At 34.4% G+C, this 15,697-nt stretch overlaps 1 protein-coding gene across 1 annotated transcript in view; it reads left to right on the plus strand.

The window, feature by feature from the left end:
• The window catches only part of PHYHIPL (phytanoyl-CoA 2-hydroxylase interacting protein like), a 76,817-nt gene that overhangs the window by 36,642 nt on the left and 24,478 nt on the right, over window positions 1-15,697 (plus strand). The window lies entirely within an intron of this gene.

Raw genomic sequence — 15,697 nt, forward strand, 5'->3', positions numbered from 1 at the left:
AAAAAAAAAAAAAAAAAAAAGAGAGAAAGCATATTACTATGCAATGGATCCTCTAGTGTTTAAAAGCATGTTTGGTAAAAATGGGTATAAAATAACATGATGAAGTAATTTGTCAATAACTATTATGTATATATTTTAAGATACAAATTTTTGAATTTCTAGTGCAGAAAAAATATACCTCTTTCTCATTTTTCTCTGTAATATACAATTATAGTGTTGTATTCCAAATAAAGATTTGCACTGGAAATGTTTTAGCTGCTTCTCTGTATTCTGATTATCTCATATTCATATATTACCACTGTATATTAAATTTTTATATTTTTACATAAATTTATTGTGTTTCCCGCATGTTCTCACTCATAGGCGGGTGAACAATGAGAACACATGGACACAGGGAGGGGAGCACTACACACTGGGGTCTGTTGGGGGGAAATAGGGGAGGGTCAGTGGGGGATGGGGAGTTGGGGTGAGATTGCATGGGGAGAAATGCCAGATATAGGTGATGGGGAGAAAGGTAGCAAATCACACTGCCACGTGTGTACCTATGCAGCAATCTTGCATGTTCCTCACATGTACCCCAAAACCTAAAATGCAATAAATTTTTAAAAATTGATAAAATAATCATAATTTTTGGTGACAATTTAGGTCTGCCAGTTTTGGCTCAAGAAAAGTTGATTTGATTAAAAAGACAAAATAGCAGGAATCTTAATTGGCAAAGTTAGATATGAACAAAAAATAGGCTGGTAGAGTACATATAGAGAAATTCTTAATGAAGCTCCAGAAACTAGTAACTTCTGAGAAACATACAGGAATATGTATTCTATTCTCTTAGACACTCCTAAAAGACATAACAACTGACTTCTCTTCATGAGAGGCCAATAAAATGATGAAAGGTAATACAGTGTAGTGTTCACATCATGCCCCAGGTTCCTGAGAGTAGTCTAATATTATGAAGGAGGAAAGGGCTGTATGGTATTTGTATCTTGGAGAATGGGTAACCACATATTGTACTGCCTTCTTCTTAAAGGGTCTTTTGTTGTTGTTTTTTAATTGAATATGTTTAGCTAAATTCTGGTTTAATAAGCATGTCCTGGTTTAATAAGCATTTACTCATGAATGTATAATCAATAGCATATATTTTCAATAAAATTATTTCAACAACAATAAATGCATAAAAAAATTTATTGTGTTTCACAATGAAAGGGCAAATGTAGAGAAAATATCTAAAATGTAGTCCATAAATTTTATAAATTATTTTCAATTCTAAAACTAAAATTTGGATAAATTTAATGTGTTTATGATGATTCATAACCAAATGTAAGGAAAACTGAATGTAATCACTTCATACTAAGTAGATGTAATAGTATTCTGTCATTCTTACCTTATTTTTTAAGAAACAGTGCTTTTTAAGAATGCTCACCAGAACACTTTGTCCTTCATATCAAGAGATTCAGGTATGCTGCCATTGTGCACCTTGAACTAAGTTCAGACTTGTATACTCTATTCATTGCTACTTTTCAGTTGACCATCCAAAGAAAAATGTATGACATTAATATACGTATACTTGACATCAGACCCAAAGGGGCCAGTGGCATTGCTCTGAGTCATCCAAACCCCTGAGCTAAAGATTTGGGGGTTCTAACTAGCTGTTTTTGTTTTTGAACATTTTGGGCCTGGATGATTATATTTTCTTGTTATAGACAGGGTTGGATCCAGGCTTTATGGTACCTGAAGTTTATATAATTTTAGGTGCTATATTTGGGAAAAAGAATACAAACTTATGGAGACAAAAATCAAATACTAGGAACAAGTACAAGTGATGGGCCCTTGAAGCTTTATTATCTTCTGGTAAATTTACTCCTCCTATTGTAGAAGGTATCATTCTCCTCATTTATAAGGTGAATTACTTGAATACAAATAAATTTTACTAATTTAATCTCCTTAGACCATAGAACTCCAAAACTGGCAGAGATATTTGATCACGAAACCCTGTCAGATTCTAAAGTCTGTACAATGTAGAATAATAGGGTAGAATAGAAGAATCTGTGGCCTATACATGTACTAATAGGGTGCCATAAGAGTTCTAAGAGCGGAGCTATCTGTAGACCCTGTAGTCATCAGGAAAGGCTTTTGGGAGGTGAGACTTGAGATTAAAGAATAGGTTAAAAATAGGGCTGGATTCATATATTCATTTTAAAAACATTTTTTGTGTCATCTTGGTCTGATATAGTTTAAAGGACTCTTTAGAAAAAACAATACATAATTATAAATTAAAAAATTGTGTATGAGGCCCTGAACAAGCTTTATTAATCTTATAACTCATCTCTTATTACAATGTAATAGATTTTATGTTCACAATTTATTCATTTTTATTTTTTTGAGACAGTCTCTCGTTCTGTTACCCAGGCTGGGGAGCAGTGGTGTGATTTTGGCTCACTGTAACTTCTGCCTCCTGGGTTTAAGCATACAAAATTTATTCTTTTAGGGGAGATGCGGAATCTGTCCTCAGCATATTATATGTGTGCTTTAAAATTAGCTGTTGTTGGCCACACACAGAAAACTAATATTCTAAGGATTTTGAGAGACTTTTTGATGCCTCATAAGCATATTTGGACTGTCCTGCATATATTCATAAAAATAAGTGCTATTTAGTTGATGACAAGTAGGAAGCCAAAGAAGTAGAGTTAGGAATAAATTACTATAGTATTAATAGTTCATTATCTTGTACATGGAAAGTATTCTTTAGTTTGATATTTATATTCTGTAATATGGTAGGAAGAAATGAAGTACCCATCAGTAAGGTTTCCTATAATCAAAGTGTCTGTAGTTACTCAGGAATAAAGAAATTAAAATGAGGTTCACTGACTAGCCTCTGTTTTGTGAAGCTGGTTTCTTACTCAAAATTGTTTTATCCATAATTGCGTTTGTAAGTCACATTATGCTAATTGGATATATTTGTTGATAAAGAATTTATCTTAATTTTATTATTAATAGTGGTCACATTTTGCAGAAAGAAATTTTAGACTTGATAATTGATATTTCATTATTTTATTTTATGCAAGGACCTTTATATATGTCAATGAAATGAATTTGCTTGTAGATGTATAAATTTTCAAGATTATTCAGTACACTTGGTGAAGCATTAGTATCAGAGAAAGAGGAAACAACTGGTCGGGCACGGTGGCTCACGCCTGTAATCCCAGCACTTTGGGAGGCCGAGGCGGGTGGATCACGAGATCAAGAGATCGAGACCATCCTGGTCAACATGGTGAAACCCTGTCTCTACTAAAAATACAAAAAAATTAGCCGGGCATGGTGGCGTCCGCCTGTAATCCCAGCTACTCAGGAGGCTGAGGCAGGAGAATTGCTTGAACCCAGGAGGCGGAGGTTGCGGTGAGCCGAGATCGTGCCATTGCACTCCAGCCTGGGTAACAAGAGCGAAACTGTTTCCAAAAAAAAGGAAGAGGAAACAACTTTGAGCTGATATCAGTAAGGATAGATACGATTTTCTCTAAGGCAGTTTTAGAATCATGTAGTAATTTCACTTCAAATGTGTATCTTCCTCAGAGTTTCTAGTTAACTACATGATATTAAACACAAAATACAGGTCCTCACTGAAGTTACATAAAAATAACAAAAGGACAAGTACATGAAAAAGCAGACAAATAGGATTATGCAAACAACTTGTATTTGTTCTATAATAGTAGAGAAAAGGAATAGCAAAAGCAGTTCAGACCCTAAGTTTAATGTAGCTTCTATCTTCTTTCACACCATTTATTGTGCTGAATTGCTAATAACAAAGTGAATAGGTAGGCCTCTTTTTCTATCTTATTTTTATTTACTCGTGGGTGTCTTTGTTGATGATTTAATTCTATAAAATGACAAAAAGATAGGCATAAATAGTCAACTATTAAATAACTTAAAGTTCTATTTTTTATCATTCTTTTCAAATCAACAACAAAACACCACCAAAAAGCATGGGAGGTATTGACAAGTTCCCTCGATTTAAAGAGCTCGAAGTTGAGTTAAGGAGAAGCTAAGTGACTCAGGCAAGCCTGTGTAACATGTAAGTGAGACGTGTTGGACCAGAAACTAAGCTTCTGTATTCCTACTCCACTAAACCATGGTGTCTCAATTGTCTTCTTGCAGGGAAATATTGCCAGAAAGTGGTTTTTGAATGCAAGTATATATGTAATTTAATCATGAGGTGATGGAAATATACTACTAATAATAAATTCAAGAAGTTTAAGAAAATTGCACTTGAGAAAAAAGGTGGTAACCTTAAGTTTTCTTACTTTTGGAATTGAAAGTGACTTTAGGGAAAATCTAATACAGAGCAGTTCTGTTATTTTTTAACTACAGAATAATGAAGATTAGTTAAGTGATTTGCCCCAAACAATACAAATAGTTTTAGAGCAACTATGGTAAGGCAGGTATAGTACAACAGTGGTTAGGAACCTATACTTGAATGCCAGACCTCTTGGAATAAAATCTTATACATCAGTTATTTGACATAGGGCAAGTCATGTAACCTCTTTGTACCTCATTTCCTTATCTATTAAAATGGGGATGATAGTGTTTGATAAGTTTGAGAATTAAAAAATTAATAATGATTGTAAAACACTCAAATTACTGTCTAGCTGGTATAAGTAAGTGCTTAATAAATTTTCCTATTACTAAAAGGCCTTGATCCAATGCTGTATTTAAATAAATATTGTCTATTTTGGTTAACTGAGAAACCTTTTGTGCCTCCATTTGCCCAGACTAGACTAGACTCTGTCTAAATTACCATCTAGTCTTTTTAATCATATAAAATTGTTTGATTTGTTACATATTTCTGTTTTAGAAAAACTGTCTTTTATTGTGTCACCATCTGCCAAAGGCTTTTTAAACTTGATTTGCTGGATACTTTCAATATTATTTGAATAGTGAGGCAAGTAAAAAAACAAATTTACCTCATCTTTAAAACACGTTTAACAAAATGGATGTATTTTGTCATTGCCATTGTTTTGGCTTTTATAAAGAGCAATCACAAAAAATAACATTTAGTATTTTTTAGCCCATGTACATGTATTTTGAATAATTTAATTGTATAGTAGATACTCAGTGAGTTTCACTTTTTCATTTGCTACTTGTTTACTAGTGCTTCAGTTCACCTTTAGCAGCAATGATCACATCCATTTCAAATTGATTAAACAATTTAACTTGGAATTTAACATTAGATATGGCTAAGAGAGATAAGCTTTTAAATAGGAGTATGGAGCCTTAATCTTGTGCTGCTTCTTGTATCAGTGGAACCAGAATTTTGTGTTTCTTCTGTGAACTGCGAAAATCTAGTGCTGTATTGCGAAGGATTAGCACCACAGAGATAAATGAGTTTTCCTGGCTTCTCATAAAAGCTCAAAACTGTAAAACCCTTGAGAATTGTGAATTCACTGCATTTAGATTCTTTCAAATATTAGCATCTTGGGCTTCAGATTCTGAAGTTCCAGGATGGTCATATTCCCTGCTATTGACCACATAGGTTGTCAGAGAGGAAAAGTTTTCATTAATATTTATTGTCAGATAATTCCATATAGAACTACTTTGCTAATGTTATGACAGTTAAATTTTCATGTGCTCTATTTGTAACTCCTAACCCTTTGAGTACTGAGAAGCCATGAGAAAGGGTTAGTATCAGAAGTTTCAGTAGCCCAGCAGCTGGTTCAATAAAAGTAGTTTCTTCATTGGTAAAGAATAAAATAGTGCCTCATAAAACTTTCTTGAAAAACGAATTGGAATTCCCTTAATAAAGAAGTACTGTTATATGGATTTCAAACAAGCCCAGGAGCTACAATCACAGAATAATTCGAGATTTTAAGATACAAAATTGAATTGAAATGCCATTTAAATACTATGGTTATAGGGGAACTGTGCTTTTTTAACCATCATTATTAATGATATGAAAAAACAAAAAAAATGCAGATAATTAGAAGGTGGTGTAAGTATAAATGTAAGAAATAATTCAGAAATAGGGGCTTAAGGATTAGATGCATAGAGAACAGGCAATAAAAGTGAAATATTCTATAAAATTAAAATGAGAGACCTGTGGAAATAAATAAAGCACCAAGTAGGGTGGCAAGCTATAAGGTTAAAAGAGACTTTAAAGAAAGGAAATTAGATGTGATCTGCAAAGTGATTTGGTTAAAAGAAAAATCAAAACAAAAAGGAGAACATATTAGAGAAACATGAGGTGATCTAGAGATTGTTTATACTCAAATGTCATCACATCAAAATTAGGACATCATAGCCTTTTTCAGTATGTATGGATTTACTCAAAATAATTGAATATAAATGAACACTAATGAATGTCAGAAAAGCGGGGGGATTTCAAAAGAAAAATTTCATTGAAGATTATTAGAGGCACTGATGCTCTGGAGTGAGTTACAAAAGTTACACATTAATTAGACCAAGCAATAGAGTGAATAATTGCATTTCATATTAGTGCATTGTCATATCATATAACATTTATTATCTACTACATGCTAGATGTATTAGATGATTTATATGTTTGCATAACCCCATTTCCTACTCATTTACCTTCTGAGGAAACAGCCTTACAGGATTGTTAACATTTATTCAAAGTCAAACAACTTTATGTAGCATAGCTAGAATTCCAACCCATGTCTGACTAGTAGGCACACTCTTAGCCACTCTGTAACTAATCATTGTGTGCTTATTTATGTGGGATATAGCTAGCAACATAGGAAATTCCCTGGGATATTAGCATAATGGAGGTATGTAATTTGTGATCAATGTTGAGAGGTTTCCAAACAAATGCAGCTTACCTTATTGTAAATGAACTTAAAAATTTTCATTGGCCTTTGGCTTAATTCAGAGATCTGCCCATAAGGTTCTATTACTTTGCTCCATTCTTCTTGCGTCAGTCTTGCATTCAGACTTGTCTTTTCCTGAATAATGTTATCTTTTGTCCTCTTTTGAGTGCTACCTCAATGCTGAGCAAGCCTATTTCTAACTTTCTTGTGCAGGGTAGCATAATCTTTACTTTCCATTATGCCCTAGTCCCACAACTTGTTGACTATTTCAATACCTAAGAAATTTATCCTCAGTTCCTAGCTTACTTAAGTTCTGTAAGTTGGATATCCATAATTGTGATCGTCTTAAATCTGTAAAACACCACACCTTGTTTTGTGTTTATCTCAATACCTAAGATACTTATCCTCAGTTCCTAGCTTTAGTTCTGAAAGTTGGGTATCCATAATTGTAGTCATCTTAAATCTGTAAAATACCTATGGATGGGAAACCACTGGATGTACAGAAATATTAACAATGACAAAATAAAAATAACTGAGTTCAATGATGTCAAAAACATCAGTCAGTTTAATTCACTATTTTTAAGACAGGGTCTCCTTCACTAAGGCTGGAGTTCAGTGGCATGATCATGGCTCACTGTAGCCTTAACCTCCCCAGGCTGAGGTCATCCTCTCACCTCAGCCTCCCAAGTAGCTGAAAATAGGTGTGCATGCCATCACACCCAGCTAATTTTTGGCTTTTTTGTAAAGACAGGGTCTCATTTTGTTGACTAGGCTGGTCTTGAACTCCTGATCTCAGTTGATCCTCCCACATCAGCCTCCCAGTGCTGAGATTATAGGCATGACCCACTGCACCCAGCTCAGTTGCCCTTTTTTATAGATAAGTAAACTAGGACTCGGGCTAAATGATGTGACTAAAGGAGTAGGTGATTAAAAGAAACATGCAAGTCTTTATTCTTCCAAGTCCATGGACCTTTCCATTACTATATATCATGCTCTCTCCCAGTTTAGTTTGTTTGGTTTCTAGTTTGACTATTGTGTTACATGGGTGAGTATTATGTCATATGGATAATACTCAGCATATAATTTCACATGGTACTGGGTCTTAGACTTGTTTAAAATTCATTAATTTCTGAAGTCTACAATTAAGTTGAATGACCTTCTAAGAAAAATGTATGTTAATCTGCACCTTTGCCGATTTTGATGCCCACAGAGAATAGTCTTACCCAGCCACAAGGGAGGCTGATGTGGGAGAATCACCTGAGCCTGGAGGTTGAGGCTGCAGTGAGCCATGATTGTGCCTCTGCACTCCAGCCTGAGCAACAGAGTGAGATCCTGTCTCAAGAAAAAACAGAGGAAAAAAAAAAACAAACAAACCAGAAGAGCAATTGATCAAATGGGTTTAAAGTATCAGTTCTTAGAACTAGTGCCAAGTCAGAGAAGCTTTCATCGGCCTTCTCTTAAGTTAGACAAATACAGAAAATTTAGTGAGTTCTTCATAAAGTTGAATTTATTCACTTTAAAGGAGTGTCTTATCCTGAAATTAAATATTTCTACATTTGATGTTAAAATAAATTACATTGTAGTCATAATAGAATATTGTTTTCTTTTTGCTCTTCACAAAATCAAAACAATTCTTATTTTGTTGAAATGTTGCTAGTCTATTAAATGAAAGATTGAGAAATATTGACTAGACTTCTAAAGTCATACTCAGGAGTGTATAAATCTATAATGTATAAATAGTAACTCTGGTATTTATTCTTATCTAATATTATAGTAAGCTGCATAAGAATAATCTGGTGAATGCTGCCAGAAATGTCAAGTTAAAAAACCCAAGAAGCATGAAAAGTTTAAAAGTCTGATGAAAACTTACTGTTCTTAATGTGTTAAAGAATTTCCAAGTAAGATGATACTTTTGGGCATAAGCATCAAAGTACCCCCTTCATAAGACCTGGGCCAAAATGAGTAAGAAATGAAAATAGAGGAAAACTCTTATTAATAAAAATGATGTAAGGGTTCCATCAGCATCTGAGGAATCTGTCATATAATTTATCCATGGAATCCCATTGTAAAAGTTTTTATTCCTCCTCCTCGTCCTCAGAAAACCACACAGTATTGCAGGAAAAATAGTAGAAAAGCTCTTGGAAGATGTGTTTTATCACCCTGTGATTGGGTGGAGTGAAGGATGGACAGCTAGCAACTTCACTTGGAATTTTCCTTGTTGCACTGATCAATAATTATTGAAAGTAGATATGCTAGGGACCTCAGAAAGTGAAGCTCTATCTCCTGGTTTGAGGCTGGCTTCTAAAATGGTAATACACTTCTCTGTGAGAATCAGCAATTCATGGGAAGAATTCAGACCTAATTACAAGTTGTGACTGGAGGAGAAAGTCAGACCAGGCAGAATACTAGTAGAAAGCCACTCCAATTAGTAAATTAACCAAACCAAGAGAATAAACTAATATGAAGTTTTTTTGCTGGGATTGTCCACATTGCTATTTTTTTTCTCTTCAGACTTTAGTCTCTTAACTAGAAAAATGAAACTTATATAACTACCCCTTCAGATTAAAATCTAAGGAAAATTTTAGTATCATCTCCTAGGAAATTAGGAGATTTAAGCAGGATCCGTCGATCCTGTGCTAGACCTAAAAACAAGAAGTTTCTAGGACTTCCATAGGATAAAAAACCAAAATCAGACCTACCTATGAAAAAACAAAATGAGATCTCTCTATGAAAAGATTCTACAGAGAAATAGGTAGAGGAAAATTTAGCAATAAGAAGCAGAAAAATAACAATTCTGTGATATTTATAGTAAAACTAAATTTTATGGATTCCAATTTGTGTTCTCAATAAAATTCAAGAATTGGTTTAATGAAACAAAGATGAAAGATTAGTTAAGATAAAAAACAAATATATAAAGAGACCTAATTGAGAACAGGAGAGAACATTAGAAAATAATGTTATACTAACTTTAAAATTCCATTAGTAGCAAAGAGTGGAAGCCACACAGGAAAAAAATCAGAGCGGGGGGAACACTTAGAATTTTTCTTTCAGAACGTTAAGGAAAAGATACAGATGAAAATAAATGATGATATACATGGAGGACAGAAACAGATCCAGTATACAGATACTGGTGGTTCCCATACAACCAAACTGAATTATCAAGCCTTTATTCATTTATGGGAACAATACAAGCTAGAGGCAAAAAGAAGGCCCTAGTATGTTATTTCCACACAGCTACACCAGGTAAGAGCCAGGTGGATGTAATGAAGATGACGATGATGGTGGTGGTGGTGGTGGTGATGGAATCATTGCCAAGGAGGAGTTAGAGTGGAGAAAAGTGCCTCAGCCAATCCGCCCTATTCCCCTTTAAGAAAGTGTTGGCGGAGGTGTCCTATAAGAGGTACCTAGGCTAGGGAATGCAGATATGCATATGAACATGGCACCAAGTCTGGTGTGAAGAGAGGGGAGCTAGCACCATGAGGTTGGTCAAGCAAAGCTTTGTAAATGCCTATGATAGGGTATGAAAGATAAATGAAGTTATAAAAAATGGAATGAAAACTTCATAAATAATTATCTCGAGCAGACGCGGACCCAAGTATTCTCTGAACAGATGATTATTAACAAGCAGGTGTTCTGTTTTCTCATGGAACAAAGATAAACTAGGCAGGCAGCTGGTACCTGCTTACCAATAATCGAAGACAAACTAGAAAGCATTCTGCAGGATGGAGCTCACAAAAAAAAAATCAGAATATTGCTCTAAAATATTAAAGGGTGCCATTAGAAAATAAAAGTAAAAATATTTCAGTTTTCTTCATTTTACATACGGAAGGTTTAATAAATATGTTTCACTCTTGGTATTAAAGAAAAATAACTTCTAGTAAAAGATGGGATTTATAACTTCCAAATTATGGTAGAAAAGAAATTTCGAAGAAAATACAGCCCATATAGTGAAAGATAGAAACTAAGGGAAAGCAAGGAATGTAAAATAAGATCTCATAGGCAAAACGAAACAAATGTAGGTCTCAGTCTATTTTCTGTTGATATAACTGAATATCCAACACTGGGTAATTTATAAAGAAAAGAAATTTATATTAAATTATAGTTCAAGACGCTGAAAGTCCAAGATTGAGGGCCTACCTAGCTGGCTTCTGGTAATGGTCCTGTTCTGTTTCACAGCCTGGTAGAGAAGCAGCAAGGCAAGCAGGCATCCAGAGAAACACGCACTAGAGGCTAGGCTTGCTTTACAACAACCCACTTTCTCTGAAACTAGTCTTCTTTCTGTTAGGGTGAGAACTCACTCCCATGAGATGGTACCGGAGACCAACTTGGTTGTGGAGACCCCAACCCACCAGCGCTGAAGGAATTAAGAAACAAAGATAAAGTGCAAAGTAGGATAGACAGCTAACAGCATTTCCAGCTGAGAGCCTCCAGCAGTCGCTGACCCACGTATTTATTTTCTCTGAACAGGTGATTATTATTTACAAGCAGGTGTTCTGTGTTTTCTCATAGAACCAAGATAAACTAGGCAGGCAGCTGGTGCTTGCTTACCACTAATCGAAGACAAACTAGAAAGCGTTCTCCAGGAGGGAGCAATGGGGGCAGAGTCACATATCCCATATTTAAAGAATTGGTTTAACTAGTGTATGATATGCATACATTGCCTACTATTTTAGAATACCCTGAGCAGTTTTCATCTCAGGGCCAGCTTGGTTTCCCTTACCGTTGTTCTTAGTAACAATAAAATCCATCACACATGTTAGGACTTGCTATCAGCAAGATGGCATTAATCTATTAATGACAGCAAAGCCCCCATGATTCAAACACTTCCAACTAAGGCCTCACTTCCCAATGCTGCTACCTTGGGGACCAAGCCTCAACCTGAGTTTTGATGGGGACAAACCATATTCAAATCTTAGCAATATATTATACTTACTCAGTATGATAAGCTGGTCATTTTTAATTTAAAAAAAAACTATAATCCCTAATGAAGACAAAACTCTCAAGTACATATATACTTCACACTGTGGCATCAAGATATATAAAGAAAACCTTTTAGACACATAATGATAAGCTAGCTGAAACACAATGGTAGAAGAAAACCTCAAGAAGGCAAAAACAAAATAAGGGTGGGGAGTATCTGAATAGTTTTCCTTTTGAGGATCATGCTTTTAAGTCTGAGAACTCTTTGTTTAATCCTAGGTCCCAGTGATTTTCTCCTATTTTCCCTCAAACTTTTATTGCTTCATGTTTTAAAGGATTTGATCTATTTTGAGCTAACTTTTGCATAAAATGGGAGTTTTAGGTCAAGATTCAATTTTTGCTTTTTAAGATAAAATAAGATTTTAATTTTTGCCTATATATATAAAATAATAGCAGATAGAATTGGTAAGGGTGCAAAAATAGGCACTCTAAAACTGTAATTGGGAATACAAATAGGTAAAAACTAATATGATTTAACATTTGCACTTCTTGGGATTTCTTCCAAGATAAAAAAAAATTGATATGCCCCAAAACGTACTTAGAATAGTGTTGATTAAAGTCTTATTCCAGAAAAACACTGGAAACAATGTAACTGTTCAGTATTAGGATGACTGAATAATAGAATACCTAAAGATTAAAATTATATATAGCCATGTGAAAATGTGCACAATATATTGTTACATTAAAAAGTTACAAAATAATATGTAAATGCTATATAGAGAGATGTTTTTTCCTAAAAGTTCCAATAATGTTCAATGTTACCACTAAGAGTACTTTTATTTTAAAAACTTTATTATAAAGCAGAGAATAGTTTCAGTGCTTTGTTGCAGTTACTATTTTGAGTTTTATTACTATCTTAATTAGTTTCCCTTTCATTGAATTTTAAAGTATTACAGTATTTCAAAGTTGTTTTTAATGAAGAGGAAAGCAGTTTTCCCCAGCATACTGCATCTGTGACTTTGTAATGGAAGTTATTAAAACATATATTTATTTAAACACACATATACATGTAATTACAATTATAAAATAGTTGTATCTATTCTTTGTTAGAGGTTTTTTAAGCACTAAAACTTTAGGAAGGAAATAAAATATGAGAAATTTGCTCTTGACTGCTGCTTTTAAGAGAGACTAACCTAACACCTACAATTCGTTTCTTAGAAAGATGGCTCAAGGCTTATTATTTAAACTATCATCATTACCTTTGCAAACACTCTCTTTATTTAAATGGAGTCATTTAGGCCCTCTTAGTTACTGTAACTAAGATTTTAGGCTGGCTTTTATTGTAGCACTTAAAGAAAGATATGTAGAAGAAAAATTATTCATTGTGTTCAAGGCAAAACTGGTGGTGCTAAGGAGCAATGGTGCCCAAAATATGATGAAAACAGGAAGACTTCAATAAATTAGATATGTTCTATTGCAGTATTTGCCAGAGCACATCTAGTTTATTGAAATACTCTTTTAATTATTATTTCAGATAAAACTCCTTTTTCAGATTAAGCAAATTGAGGTGTTCACGTAATGCAGTAATCTTGAAAACCAAGTAACTTTTTTTCACTGATTTATATTTCTTAGAGGTGTAAATACTTTACAAATCTCAGATTCTAAGGAATTCAGTTAAAATAAGAACTTTTAGAGTTAGTTCGTCTTAGTGTGAAGCTATTCAAAGAGAAATATTGTGTGGTTATATGTGTGCATTGTATATTCACCAGGTTAATGCACATATATACATCTATAACAAGACAAAACTTATTACATTGAATGATTTCCATTGTGTAACATGTCTCTAATATTATTCTATTTTAATTATAATTGGTGGTATGTGTTTAAAATCAACTTTTTAATTCTTAAGACAAAGAAAAAATATGGAAGTTTGAATAATCTCTATTTCTTACAGAATAGGTAATTTATAGAATATATATATTTTTGTTTTTATTATTTATTTCTTTACTTATTATATATATATTTTATTGCATTTTAGGTTCTGGGGTACATGTAAAGAACATGCAGGATTTTTGCATAGGTACATACATGGCAATGTGGTTTGCTGCCTCCATCCCCATGTTATCCCTCCCCACCTCCCTATCCCCAACTGTTCCTCCTCTAGTCCCCCCTCACAGACCTCAGTGTGTGATGCTCCCCTCCCTGTGTCCATGTGTTCTTATTGTTCAACACCCACCTATCAGTGAGAACATGCGGTGCTTGATTCTCTGTTCCTGTGTCAGTTTGCTGAGAGTGATGGCTTCCAGGTTCATCCATGTCCCTACAAAGGACATGAATTCATCGTTTCTTATGGCTGCATAGTATTCCATGGTGTATATGTGCCACATTTTCCCTGTCCAATCTATCATCGATGGGCATTTGGGTTGGTTCCAAGTCTTTGCTACTGTAAACAGTGCTGCAATGAACGTTCATGTGCATGTGTCAGAATATATTTTTTAAAGAAAAACTTCAGCCAAATTAAATTTAAAGTTTTATTGATCAATGAATGATTCATGAATCAGGCAGCCCCTAGAATCACAGCAGATTCAGAGAGTCCCCAGGGGTGCCATGTAGTCAGAACAAATTTATAGACAAAAAAAAAATGGTAAGTGACATACAGAAATCAGAAGTGAGGTACAGAAACAACTGGATTGGTTACTGCTCGGCATTTGAACAGTTTGAACATTCAGCAGTGTGTGAATGATTTAAATACAGCTGCTGGGATTGGCCAAGACTCAGTCACTGTTACAGGTACATATTCCTAGTTAGGTTTTCAGTCCTGTCTACCTATTAAGTTAGGTTTCAGTTCATTCACAAGAACTCAAACATAGAAGCGTAGAGTTTTTCTCAGGCCATATTTAGTTTGCTTTAATAATATTTAAAGCAACAATAAACAATAATTTACTGATACATAGAAATTCATAACACCACAACAACACTGGTTTTTTATATGCATAGATTGAGGTATGTGATTTTGAAGGTAGATGTAAAATGGGTCTATCCTTTTGTACACTTAAAATGTTTTAGTGAGTATAGATCCTTTCAAGTTCCTTTCAATACAGAACTTATGCTATATACTCATGCATCTTCCTAAATACATGGATTTATACTGGACACTGACCAATATTTAAAAATTGCTTTTTCTTTTTTTTTTTTTTTTTTGAGACAAGGTCTTACTCTATCCCCCAGGCTTGAATGCAATGGCACAATCACAGCTCACTGTAGCCTTGACCTCCTAGACTCAGGTGATTCTCCCACCTCAGCCTACCAGGTAGCTGGGACTACCAGCATGTGCCACAACACCTAGCTAATTTTTTGCATTTCTTGTAGAAACAGTGTTTCCCCATGTTGCTTAGGCTGGTCTTGAACTCCTGGGCTCAAGCAATCAGCCTTCCTCAGTCTCCCAAATTCCTGAGAATTTGGTGTGAGGCACTGAGCCCGGCCAAAAATTGCTTTCTCGAAATGTTTAAAAGTCACATTTGAACTGAGAGTAAGAGGATACATTTTGATGAAATTGTATCTTAAACTTGTACCTATGAACCCAAAAGGTAAAGATCTTGAAGTCAGAAAGTTTATTTTGCCAAGGTTAAGGATGCCCTGGTGACCTCAGGAGGTCCTGACAACATGTGCCCAAGGTGGTTGGGATACAGCTCGCTTTTATACATTTTACAGATACATAATTTATCAATCAATACCTGTAATATTTACATTGGTTTGATCTGGAAAGGCAGGAAAATTCAAAGGGAGGGGGGCTTCCCAGTCCTTCCAAAAAATTTTCTGATTGGAAATTGATTGAAAGAGTTATCAGTAGACAGAAATATCAGGGTTACTAAGGGGTTGTGGAGACCAAAGTTTTATTGTGCAGATGAAACCATCAAGTAACAGGCTTCAGAGAAAAGAGATTATAAATGTTTCTTTTTTTT

This window comes from Cebus imitator, unplaced genomic scaffold, assembly GCF_001604975.1.
Source record: "Cebus imitator isolate Cc_AM_T3 unplaced genomic scaffold, Cebus_imitator-1.0 Scaffold142, whole genome shotgun sequence".
Classification (NCBI taxonomy): domain Eukaryota; kingdom Metazoa; phylum Chordata; class Mammalia; order Primates; family Cebidae; genus Cebus; species Cebus imitator.